The sequence below is a fragment of the Schistocerca nitens genome, chromosome 6 (assembly GCF_023898315.1).
Source record: "Schistocerca nitens isolate TAMUIC-IGC-003100 chromosome 6, iqSchNite1.1, whole genome shotgun sequence".
In the NCBI taxonomy this organism is placed as follows: domain Eukaryota; kingdom Metazoa; phylum Arthropoda; class Insecta; order Orthoptera; family Acrididae; genus Schistocerca; species Schistocerca nitens.
This window is the reverse complement of record NC_064619.1, coordinates 321,763,214-321,774,943: the sequence shown is the minus strand read 5'-3', so window position 1 is coordinate 321,774,943 and position 11,730 is coordinate 321,763,214.

The following is an 11,730-nucleotide window of genomic DNA, read 5'->3' as shown; positions in this document are numbered from 1 at the left end:
AGGGCAGCCACGTATGGAAGTGAAACATGGATGATAAATAGTTTATACAAAGGGAATAGACGCTTTTGAAATGTGGTGCTACAGAAGAATGCTGAATATTAGATGGGTAGATCACATAACTAATGTGGAGGTATTAAACAGAATTGGGGAGAAGAGAAATTTGTGGCACAACAAGACTAGAAGAAGGGATCGGTTGGTAGGACATGTTCTTAAGCATCAAGGGATCACCAATTTAGTATTGGTGGGCAGCGTGGAGGGTAAAAATCGTAGAGGGAAACCAAGAGATGAATACGCTAAGCGCCGGCCGCGGTGGTCTCGCGGTTCTAGGCGCGCAGTCCGGAACCGTGCGACTGCGACTGCAGGTTCGAATCCTGCCTCGGGCATGGATGTGTGTGATGTCCTTAGGTTAGTTCGGTTTAAGTAGTTCTAAGTTCTAGGGGACTGATGACCAAAGCAGTTGAGACCCATAGTGCTCAGAGCCATTTGAAACCAATACGCTAAGCAGATTCAGAAGGATATAGGTTGCAGTATGTACTGGGAGATGAAGAGGTTAGCACAGGATAGAGTAGCATGGAAAGCTGCATCAAACCAGTCTCTGGACTGAATATCACAACAACAACGTCGCTAATTGGTACATTTTTTTACACGATATCTCCTTTGATGTCTTTTTGTTGCATCTTCATCTGCGATTTGTGCTTCAGCCATTTATTCAAATAATTGTGTGTTAAGTTAACCACCCTAGTGTAAAAATTATGTACACGCGCTACATCTCTGTTTCCTTCTCTGTTTATGTTGTTGCGTTACAAATGTTAGCAATCTCCTGTCATTTTATGATCTCCCCATGCACCCCACTCTTCTCCTCAATTTCCTCTTCAATTGGTCTGAACTGTAGTGACTTCGCAAGTTATTTAATATCAAATGCTATCCGAATATCTGCTTATTAAATGTATCGTTTGCGAAGTAACCTCACCTTATCTTCTGTCTTACCCGTAACTGTTCCGCTTGCTTCTTCACTGTTCAAGCCGAAACAGTGTTATTGCTAATTTATGCTCTTGATTTCCTTGTTACTACACCTAACTGTAAACAATTCGTAATAATTATTTTTTCTAAATTGACTGCCAAAAGCTTTTAATTACTTTTAAAAACGTTTTCACCCGTCCCCCACCCTGACTAGGCACTAGTTTCTCAGAAATAGACATACTTGTTTTCATGGAGCTACCGCCACAGTTACTTATAAAATAGCGTCCTTATCACTTTCCTTTAGTATGTGTTACATCCGTCCACAGAGGGAACTTTAGAGCTTTCCAGTCTCGTTAGAACACTTTTGAAAATATTTTAAACAGTTTTACGAAGTTATTTTCAAATATTTCATCCCATTAAATTTCACATCAGCGTTCCATGATATACTTAGGAGCATTTATTATGAATTGTATTATTCCAGTCTCTAAAAATATAGGATACTTTTCAGCACTGTAAGTGTAACATCAATCAGATTTTTAAGTTTTCTTATATAACGCCACAACGTGATAGTGTATGGCTAGTTATGACGAATTCGATTTGTCCACTCTCTACAAATAGAATGCGCTTTTCAGCGCTATAGGTGTTACACCAACCACATGTTTAAATTTGTTTTGTATAGAGCAGCAGCAGGCTAGTGTATGGTTAGTTATGACGGTGAACGTTCAGATCCATATTCTACAAGCTACTCTGTAATAGTAATAAATGGTATGTTACACAGTTTTGTATTAGAACTAATTTCCTAAGAATATTCAAGCTACTCTGTAACTGTAATAAATGGTATGTTACACAGTTTTGTATTACAACTAATTTCCTAAGAATATTCAAGCTACTCTGTAACTGTAATAAATGGTATGTTACACAGTTTTGTATTACAACTAATTTCCTAAGAATAGTCAAGCTTTTTAAATTAAAAACCATCTGTAATTTAAACCAATTGACATTAAAATAATTTCTTAAGCATATCTAATGATGGACAGCCGGCCAAAACCGGCCGTATGAAAATAAAGGAAAGCGATCTGGATACTCATTTTGGACTTTTATTGTAAGAGACGTTCTAGGTAACTTCATGAAGACGAGTAAGTTCAGTTTCGATGGTCTGCTTTGTGTAGGTGTGATAGATGACGGCTCCATTCTGAAGGAGGTGATATATGGTTGAGAGATCTTCAGGAAAGACACATATAACGAATGTAATACCTGAATATTAGTGAATTCCAAGGGATTCTGGAATTCTGGATTGGTACCATTAGCTCACAGCAGTGAGATTCGACAGATGATCGGTGCTGGAGGTGGGAAGAGGAGCGTCTGAGCTGAGTAGCGGCAAGGAGCCATGTGGACCAAAGGTGATGGAAGATAGTTGCAGTAGGTCACTTTGGAAATCAGGCTCAGAGGACCTGGTGATTATAGTGTCTTTTAGAGTATGATCTGTGAGACTTGTATGTTGAAGTATCAAATGTACGTGGTATTTCGAGGTATTGCGTTTTAGGGTTGAGGAAATTGACATGATGATGTGATACGATGAAGGAATGAACAGGATGATATCAGAATGAAGTTTTCACTCTGCAGCGGAGTGTGCGCTGATATGAAACTTCCTGGCAGATTAAAACTGTGTGCCGAACCGAGACTCGAACCCGGGACCTTTGCCTTTCGTGGGCAAGTGCTCTACCAACTTAGCTACCCAAGCAAGACTCACGCCCCGTCCTCACAGCTTTACTTCTGCCAGTTCCTCATCTCCTACCATCCAAACTTTACAGAAGCTCTTCTGCGAACCTTGCAGAACTAGCACACCTGAAACAAAGGGTATTGCGGAGACCTAGCTTAGCCACAGCCTGTGGGATGTTTCCAGAATGAGATTTTCACTATGCAGCGGAGTGTGCGCTGATATGAAACTTCCTGGCAGATTAAAACTGTGTGCCTTTCGCAGGAAAAGGTCCCGAGTTCGAATCTCGGTTTGGCACACAGTTTTAATCTGCCAGGAAGTTTCAACTGGATGATATGTTGGGGAGGGGATAGGAGTGGACTGCATAGATTTTGGTGTTAGGGGCTAGAGTGAGGGGTTTTGAGTCTCCGTGATGTCAGGGTATCTATGCTAGGTGGTTTGCAGAGTTTACTTGATGATGAGGTGCCAGAGGATTTTGAACGTCTAATAGGATAGAATTTTGCATGGCTGTTCTTATTTTTCTTGCGTGGGACTGGTGGAGTAGGAGGTGACATAGATACAGCTGATGCAGTAACAGATGCACCATATTAGGCTGGTGCTGGTCTGGTTGTTGCTGTAACGTGTGGTTGGTACTCTTGTTTCTGGACTCAGATGTAGTGGATACGCTGATGGTTAAGGGTTGATGACACTGCTGGTCGTTGCATTTCTATCTTTGGTGCTGGAGGAGGTGGTGGTGGTGGTGGTGGTGGTGGTGATGGTGGTGGTGGTGGTGGTGGCAGCATCGCCAGCGGTGGCGCCTTTCGTGAGGAAGCTGCAGCGCATGCCGAAGTGATGTCATCCACAAATGAGGAGTCAATTAAGTCAGGGTATGCAGTGTGTGTAAAGGGGTTGGGGTGGAGGAAGATGGCTGGAGTCATTCGAATAGTGGGAAAGATTGGAGAGGTGGGGAAAGCAGGAAGGGACAACGAGTAGGGCGTAAAGGAACAAGTGCAAGGTGGAAGTGGAGTACAGATGTGATTAGATGATTGTCGACAAGTAGGTGAGGGCTGATACATCGTTGATTGAGGGCAGCAGCGACAGTGATATGCAGAAGATAAAACAGTCGTCGTTAACCGATGGAGGAGGATGACTATAGATGAATCAGCGACAAGGACGTGGTCTGGATTAGAAGGTGATGACTAGCATTGAGGACTGGTAACAAAGGCTACGACTGACAGCCAGGAACGGCAGCAAAGACAATGACAGGCAGCAAATGGACGACTGGCAGCAAAGGCAATGGCAGCGAAGACGATGACGAGGAGCGAAACTTGCCGGACGACGTAGACAGCAACGACAGGAAACTTTGCCCCATCGAGGTTCCAAACCTGATAGCAACCCATGCAGTTGTTAGTCCCAAGACGAAGATGAGTTCCATCCCTCTGTTGTAGCATGCCTAACAGTTCTTCATCCCGTTATCTTCCAGTAGGAACGTGGGTGCACTCAACGACTGTGATATGACTTTCAAATCTTGTCAGTCTTGAAAGAACTGTGACAGACGCCCGAACAACAGGAGACTGACGTACTAGAACATGCACTGAACCTGTGAAGTGGCGCATTGATAATGAGTAGGCACTAGCAAAAATCTAAATTTGCCGAATAAAACTTGCAAGAAAAAAACGCCTGATTGCTGTGCTCTATCATTAAAAGTTCTTTTCTTTACATGGCAACACTTTTGAATTCATCATGCAAAAACAAAGCTTATTATTGCTTTTGGTTCTTGGTTGTCTTCTACATTTTTGGTAGTATCTTTTTTGGTAGTATCAATTGCACTCAATATATCTCAGTTGATATTCTAATAGTTAAAGTAAAAGGCAGTTTTATATATCTTTTCTTGTCTACAGCTAAGGTACTGCAAATTCAAAAGATGTGTTTATGATAATTAAGATGGGCATATTATTTTAACAGTGGCAGTGTAATAACAATTATCACTGTTTACGACTGGTTACTCAAGGCTTTTGTCAAAGTAGGTTCTTATAAAAACGGTCTACAGTATTCTAAAATATTAAATACTTTTCTACAACCTAAATTTTAATTTTAATAAAGGATACTTGGTCTTACTTTTTTAATTTTAATATCACTTTTACAAATAATACGCACTGGTAAATTTGAGCTGATGTTACGGGCATAGAGGGGTTACTTTATCCAAATGACACAAGCTGCTGCAATTTGTAATGCTCTGTAAACAACAGCCTCGGTTATAGTCGTACAGTAACAAGTGCTGCCAAAATCTTGAGGAGTATATAAATCTGGGTCTGTATTAAAAATACAGATTCAGCTTATGACTGATTGCTGAATTCCTTTTCCCCTTTTTGGTACTGAAAGAATATTTATTACGAATCGCATACTACACTTCTGTTGTGCATATTTTCAGTCATCACGTATACAATCTCAAGAGATTTCAGTTTGACAGATGACAATAAATCAAAGATAGACTTCCTAATTTGAGTTCAAAGCGTATAAGTTTTTGTGATACAATCGGCTATGGAGAAAGAACAAGCGCTTGTCGACGTACTTCAAGTTATAACTAAATGTGGAAAACTTGTTTCTCATTGTATGAATGAGTAACTTTATGGACCGTATAATATTAGCTATCCTTTTTTGGGGCAGAGGTATTTCTGTTTACTTTATGTGATTTGTTGTATGAATGATGGCACCGAACAAATAACAGATTGCCGAGCTGTAATCAGCAGAACAGGACATTAAATGGTCCAGTGTTTGCAGCATTGGTGCATTTATTCAGAGTGTCGTTCAGGAACGGAAAGTTACGGTGACCCGTAGGCCAGCCTACGAGCCACAGATAGATTTACAGTCGTTTAAATAGCCGATTCGACTGTTACCTGGAATTTCCAAATGGAAAATTAAACGCCGCGAATCACACTTCCAAAGGCTTTTACGCGCTATTTGTGCTGAGTTATTAATAGAACAGTGCTAAAGCGATTACTGTTTAACAGACGGCAACCAACAAGAACTAAATTTATGGCGGACATACTTGTTGGCGATACGCGCAGGACGACGAACTGCTGTATCTAAACATCAAAATAATAAAGTAAAATGGAACAGACAACATTTCTCGATAGTTAACTGCATAGGATGAAAAGTCACTGAAAGAAATTCCCTACTACCCGGTCGCACGTGCGTTAATTGTTTTTTAATGCGACTAATTTTATTAGGATTGCAACGGCTCAAAATGTTAGGAAGTCAAAGAGTATCAGATGTACGTGAAATGTGGCAGTAACATGATACCGGAAGAGAAAACCGCATTCCGCTCACCAGCCATGTACAGTATGTTCAGTCACAGTTGTATTTTCAGTTCTGTGTCCGTCTGATACTTGGCCATTGGAAAGATAGATCCAGCTCTTTATAAACGAACTATGTTTTGATATTCGACATTGAACTGACTCAAGAAAGGTATGCAATGCGTTGTATTTATTAATTTTCCCACCTTATTATTATTCTTTTACAGATGTATAACAACTAATGGAAGTGCAGCTCAGTGAAACCTTTGGATGTGGCTGCTCCATTTGGAAATTGTTTCATTTCCTTTGAATCAAGTTACGTGCTGGGAATTTGCTGGATATACTGTTTTTGCTCTGGTAACTCTAGCGAATTGTCTATGAGCAAGTGATAGTCCTATGCATATTTTGGAATTCATAGGGTACACATAAATGTATAAAATTTTGTAATTATAATGGAGGCCTCTTGAGTACAATATTCCGGAAGCATAATACAAACATGAGGTCAACTCTGTCCCAGAGCCAATGTCCAGGTTATCAAGTACCAGCTGTGGGCCAGTTTGACTCAGGAAGGGACAAAATGGCTTCATGACGTCCATCACAACCGAATCTGTCGACAGATCCTAAGATGGCGCAGTGGTTAGCACACTGGACTCGCATTCCGGAGAGCGACGGTTCACACCAATGTCTGGTAATCCAGATTTAGGTTTCCCGTGATTTCCCTAAATCGCTCCAGGAAAATACCTGGATGGATTCTTTAAAATGGGACGGGCGATTTACTTCACCATCTTTGACACAATCCGAGCCTTAGATCCGTCTCTAATGACCTCGATTCCGAAGGGCGTTGAACTTAATCTATCCTCCTTTTATTTGCCTTATCAGATACTATGAAACTGTGCTGATTAAAATTTACTTTTATTATCAAGCACAACTTCCTTACCTTTCCAGTCCCCAAACTATTCAAATGCAGGTCCTCAGTTTCCTTTCTTTTCTTGTGTTCGAACTTCCCTTTTGAATGTAAAGAAAGACTCTGCTGGCAAACTCCTACGTTATTTGAAACTGAAACAGCCGAGTAAACTGAACGTAGTCAAACAGTTTTTTCTTTACTTATTCTGATCATTTCTAAACTGACACGCAATATTTTACCGCAATGAAATCTGACTCTTTTAATAATACCTACAGAAGAATAGACCTGACTAACAATAACGTATTCCCTCCTGATTCACTTACCTCACATCTATTTTGACAAATTTCCTTTTTGTGACGGACACACATCCAAACCGTCCGCTCATATTAACATCTCAAAACTCTGGCATCTCTCTCCCCACATCCACCACTGCTGGCGGCTCACCTCCAACTGACAACGCTACGCGCTGTTCACATCCAACAGCCCAACACTACACTAGCGAATATTCCAACAATGAGTCCTACCCGCCACAGCCTGCACACAGTACAGTCAGCGATTTTCATATAGAGTGCTACGTGGTGTCACCAACATAAAAACCTAAACAGCCTACTTACATAGCCTCCATTCCTCCACAAAAAATATTAGAAATAGTTTTGTGCAGTGGCCAATACTGATTTGCTAAAATTTTTCATATTAATGATAACAAATATATCAAATGCATACACTTATTGGTACACTGTTGGTCAAAAGCAAAAATTGTACTCACAGTCCATAGACACAGCCCTGATCATTCATCACAGCAGTAATTGCAGTTTTATGCACAAAGTCTGAGCAGTAAAAGAAAATTGCACACAGAAGTAGTGGATTTCCATGCAGTCTTGAAGAAGTAGTGCTGTCCTTCCAGCCGAAATACAGCGCTGACCCTTGACATGCAGACAGGTAATGGGCCACAACAGAGCCAACCCACAGCAGAGTCAGTCGAAGTTTTGAAGAATGGTGGTAGGTAGGTCATCACAGAGCAGACCCACTGTAGTCCTGATAGAGATTATGAAACCGGTGGGCCACCAAAGGTGCAGACCCAACGTAGTCCTTGTAGAGATAATAGTACTGGTGGGCGACCAAGGGAGCAGACCCACTGTAGTCCTTGTGGAGATGGCCAGCAGACATCCGTTCTGACTGTGCAGTTGCCATCGAAGAGTCTTGTGGATAATATAACAAGTCCATGAACCACCACCTGTGCACTCACAAAAATAATTTTTGAAATGTCCTGAAACGTCCCATTTGAAAAATTATACATGACTGTGCTTAAACTGACACACAATATTTTTAGCGCAACGCAATCTGACTTTCAGTAATCCCTACAAAAGAATGGCCCTGACTAACGTTAACCTATATGTTTCACAAATCACTTACCTCACAAAAATCTTCGTTACTCGAACTACTGCAAAACAGCGAGCGCCACTACTGCCAGCTAAATAAAAGATTCAAACTACGGATGGCACTAACTACTGATAGGCATAGTTAGCAAATGAAAGATTTTAATAGAGAACAAAAAATGTTTTTACCTTAATAGTCATAATATATATAGCAGTTCATGACATCCATTCTTACAAATCTACTGTTTCTGATGGACACACCTCCAGATTATCCATTCTCAAAAATCCGCCATCTCACTTCCCCACATCCACCACTGCTGAGGCTCACCTCCAACTGCGCAACGCTACGTGCTGTTATCATCCAGCTGCCCAACACTACAATGGCAGACAACAATGCACACTAGCCACAGACTGCACACAACACAGCCAGTGATTTTCATACAGAGCGCTACGTGCCGTTACCAATAAAAAAACCTATACAGCCTACTTACACACACAGCACAGCCAGTGATTTTCATACAGAGCGCCACGTGGCGTTACCAATAAAAAACCTATACAGCCTACTTACATAGCTCCCATGCTCCCCACAAAAATTTTACAAATCGTTTTGGGTAGTGGCCAATACAGATCTGAAAAATGTTTTCATAATTACAATAACATAGTAATGAAATGAACACACTTATTGATACAATGTTGGTCAAAAGTTAAAATTTTCTCACAGTCCAAAAGACAGTCCTGATCGTTCATAACAGTAAAATATCAGTGTTTTTCTAAAAGTCTGAGCAGTAAAAGAAAATGCACACGGAAGTAGTGGATTTCCATGCAGCCTTGAAGAAGTAGTGTTGTCCTTCCAACGAAAAGACAGTGCTGACTCTTGACATACAGACAGGTAATGGGCCACAACAGAGCAAACCCACCGCAGAGTCTGTCGAAGTTTTGAAGAATATTGGTAGGTAGGTGATCACAGAGTAGACCCACTGTAGTCCTGGTAGAGATTACGGTATTGGTGGGCCATCAAAGATGCAGACCCACTATAGTCCTTGTAGAGATAATGGTATTGGTGGGCCATCAAAGATGCAGACCCACTGTAGTCCTTGTAGACACAGCCAGCAGCCATCTGTTGCAACTGTGCAGTTGCACAATCACCATCGAAGAGTCTTGTGGACAATATAGTAAGTCCATAAACCACCACTTGTGCACTCACAAAGTTTTTGGAATTGTCCTTAGAACCAGCAATGCTGTTATCCAGTCCCTTGCTGAATTATTAACACATGTGCAAATACTAACAGTCCCTACTTCTCACATATTGTCCATGTACTATGACCAACAGAAACGTGTGCAGTGAAATGGAACTTACAAGTTACTTAATATGATGAACTGGTGTCAATTACAATTTTATAACATAAGAATACAATTACAAAGGTACAAAATACATCATTAAAGAACATAACAATACAGATAACATTTGTGGTAATGCAGGCTTTACAGAAGAATCAAAATAACATTTATATCAGTGTTACAGGAATTATGACATAGGTAAATACATAAAAGATCAGAATAACTTTTGAAACATCAACTTCACACATGAGCATTAAAACAAAACAGAATAAATAATGTCTAAACATCTTTACAAAGTAAATAACGTAGTATTTGAAATATTCTACAACATACATCTTATTAGCTAAGCACTTAAAGACAGGAAAAAGACAAATACACAAGGGTACACAAACACATAGCGGAATAATACAAAAGGAAAGACAGGATTCATTTTCAGTGTGACATTTGGTTCTGCAGTCCAACCCAAAACTTCGTTCTGTAGATCTTTCCCCTTATTTCAACATTTGTTTCCACCAAAAAAAATCCTATCCAAGCATGCTTTCTGTATTCTGTTCACATCCTCTTTCAAAATTCTTTTTTGGCCAAACCATTTTCTTATAGCTTCCCAATGCATTTCTTCCAATTCATCACAACTCGTTCTCACATATAGCCGACCCCATCTTAAGCTAACTTAAATCTACTGCGCTCAGATGCTAAACTAAGGGACGAGGCAATGCAGCAGCACAAAACGATTAACACAAACAGAAATGACAAAAAAATGGAAATTCGCAAAGCAAGCTACAGTGAATCTAAATTACCAAGCAAATGCAACATTTCAACTAATATGAGCCAATGTGCAGCAACAAGAAAAATAAATCAGTAGGAAAACTAGCTTAACAGAGTAATACAAAGTGAAATTTAGTAGCACTATGCCTGACAAACAGCAGCAGCAAATGCAATAACTTATATCTAAACATGACAAAGCTCATGCAGAAAAAATATTACAGTAAAAATGGCCATGTTTAATACCTATGTCACATCTTAACACTAGGGTGATGCATCGCCTTGACTTACTCTAGCGGATAAGTTACCACCCTGTTACAAAAAAATTTTTTTGCAATTCCTGTGTAGGGAAATGTCTATTTGTGCTCTCTTTTCTATGAAAGTACATCATAAAATTATTCTTTACTGGGTCTGTAGATAGAAAATAGTGATATTAGTACATCTATTAAATTTTATTTTAACCAATGCTGCTGCAGCTAGAAACTTGATATTAAACAAAATGAGCAAACTCTCAATTATAAAGACAATAGATGTAAAATGTTTCTCATCATTTCATTAGGCATTTTGGTAAATATCATAAATTAAAAGCTCCACAGTATAATCATATGTTTTCAAGTTTGAGCGTGTCGTATTTGCGTTGCTTTCTACAAAGAAATGTCAATAGCGAGGATAATAGCCTCTTTTTTTCCTCTCCACCTGTGCCTCTGAAAGCCACACACTAATGACTTTTTTCAAGGCGATTGTCACGCAGCTGGGTGCCCACGACGCATTACGTGATGGTGGTCACTTAACTTTATTACCGAAATATTTACGACAGCAGTAACAGTCTCATATAAAAATGTCACAGGTCGAGAATTTGCATTACAAATGTGTAGAAACAAAATCCTATCAATATAACAGAGTCCAAAAAATTTTCGGCGGCATTGTGATACATTCACGCATGTACACACATTTCATAACTCTTTAAAGTATGATTCTCAGCTTATTGATCATAAACGTACCTCAACAGCATAATACACATCGTCATCGCTATAATAACATCATAACAGATCAATCTCAGAATCGTCGCAGCTTCTTTCAATAATTTCAAGACCTTCAACAAAGTCATCTACCTCAAACGTACTTCAAAAATCATGATCCCTTACCAAATACATCATTCTATACTGTCATATTATCACAATGGTTCTGAAAAAATATGAACAGTTCACTAATTACAGACAAAATACAATTTCATAAGTGTGAAATTATCCAACTGTGTAATTGCATAAACATGTGTCACTGATGTAATAAAAATGTTTGTTTCTCTGTTAAATAATCAGATAGCTGTGTAATCCTGTGTTTGAGGAATATGATACCGATGTGTAAAGTTGTATAAGCAAATACCATATTAGCTAGGGC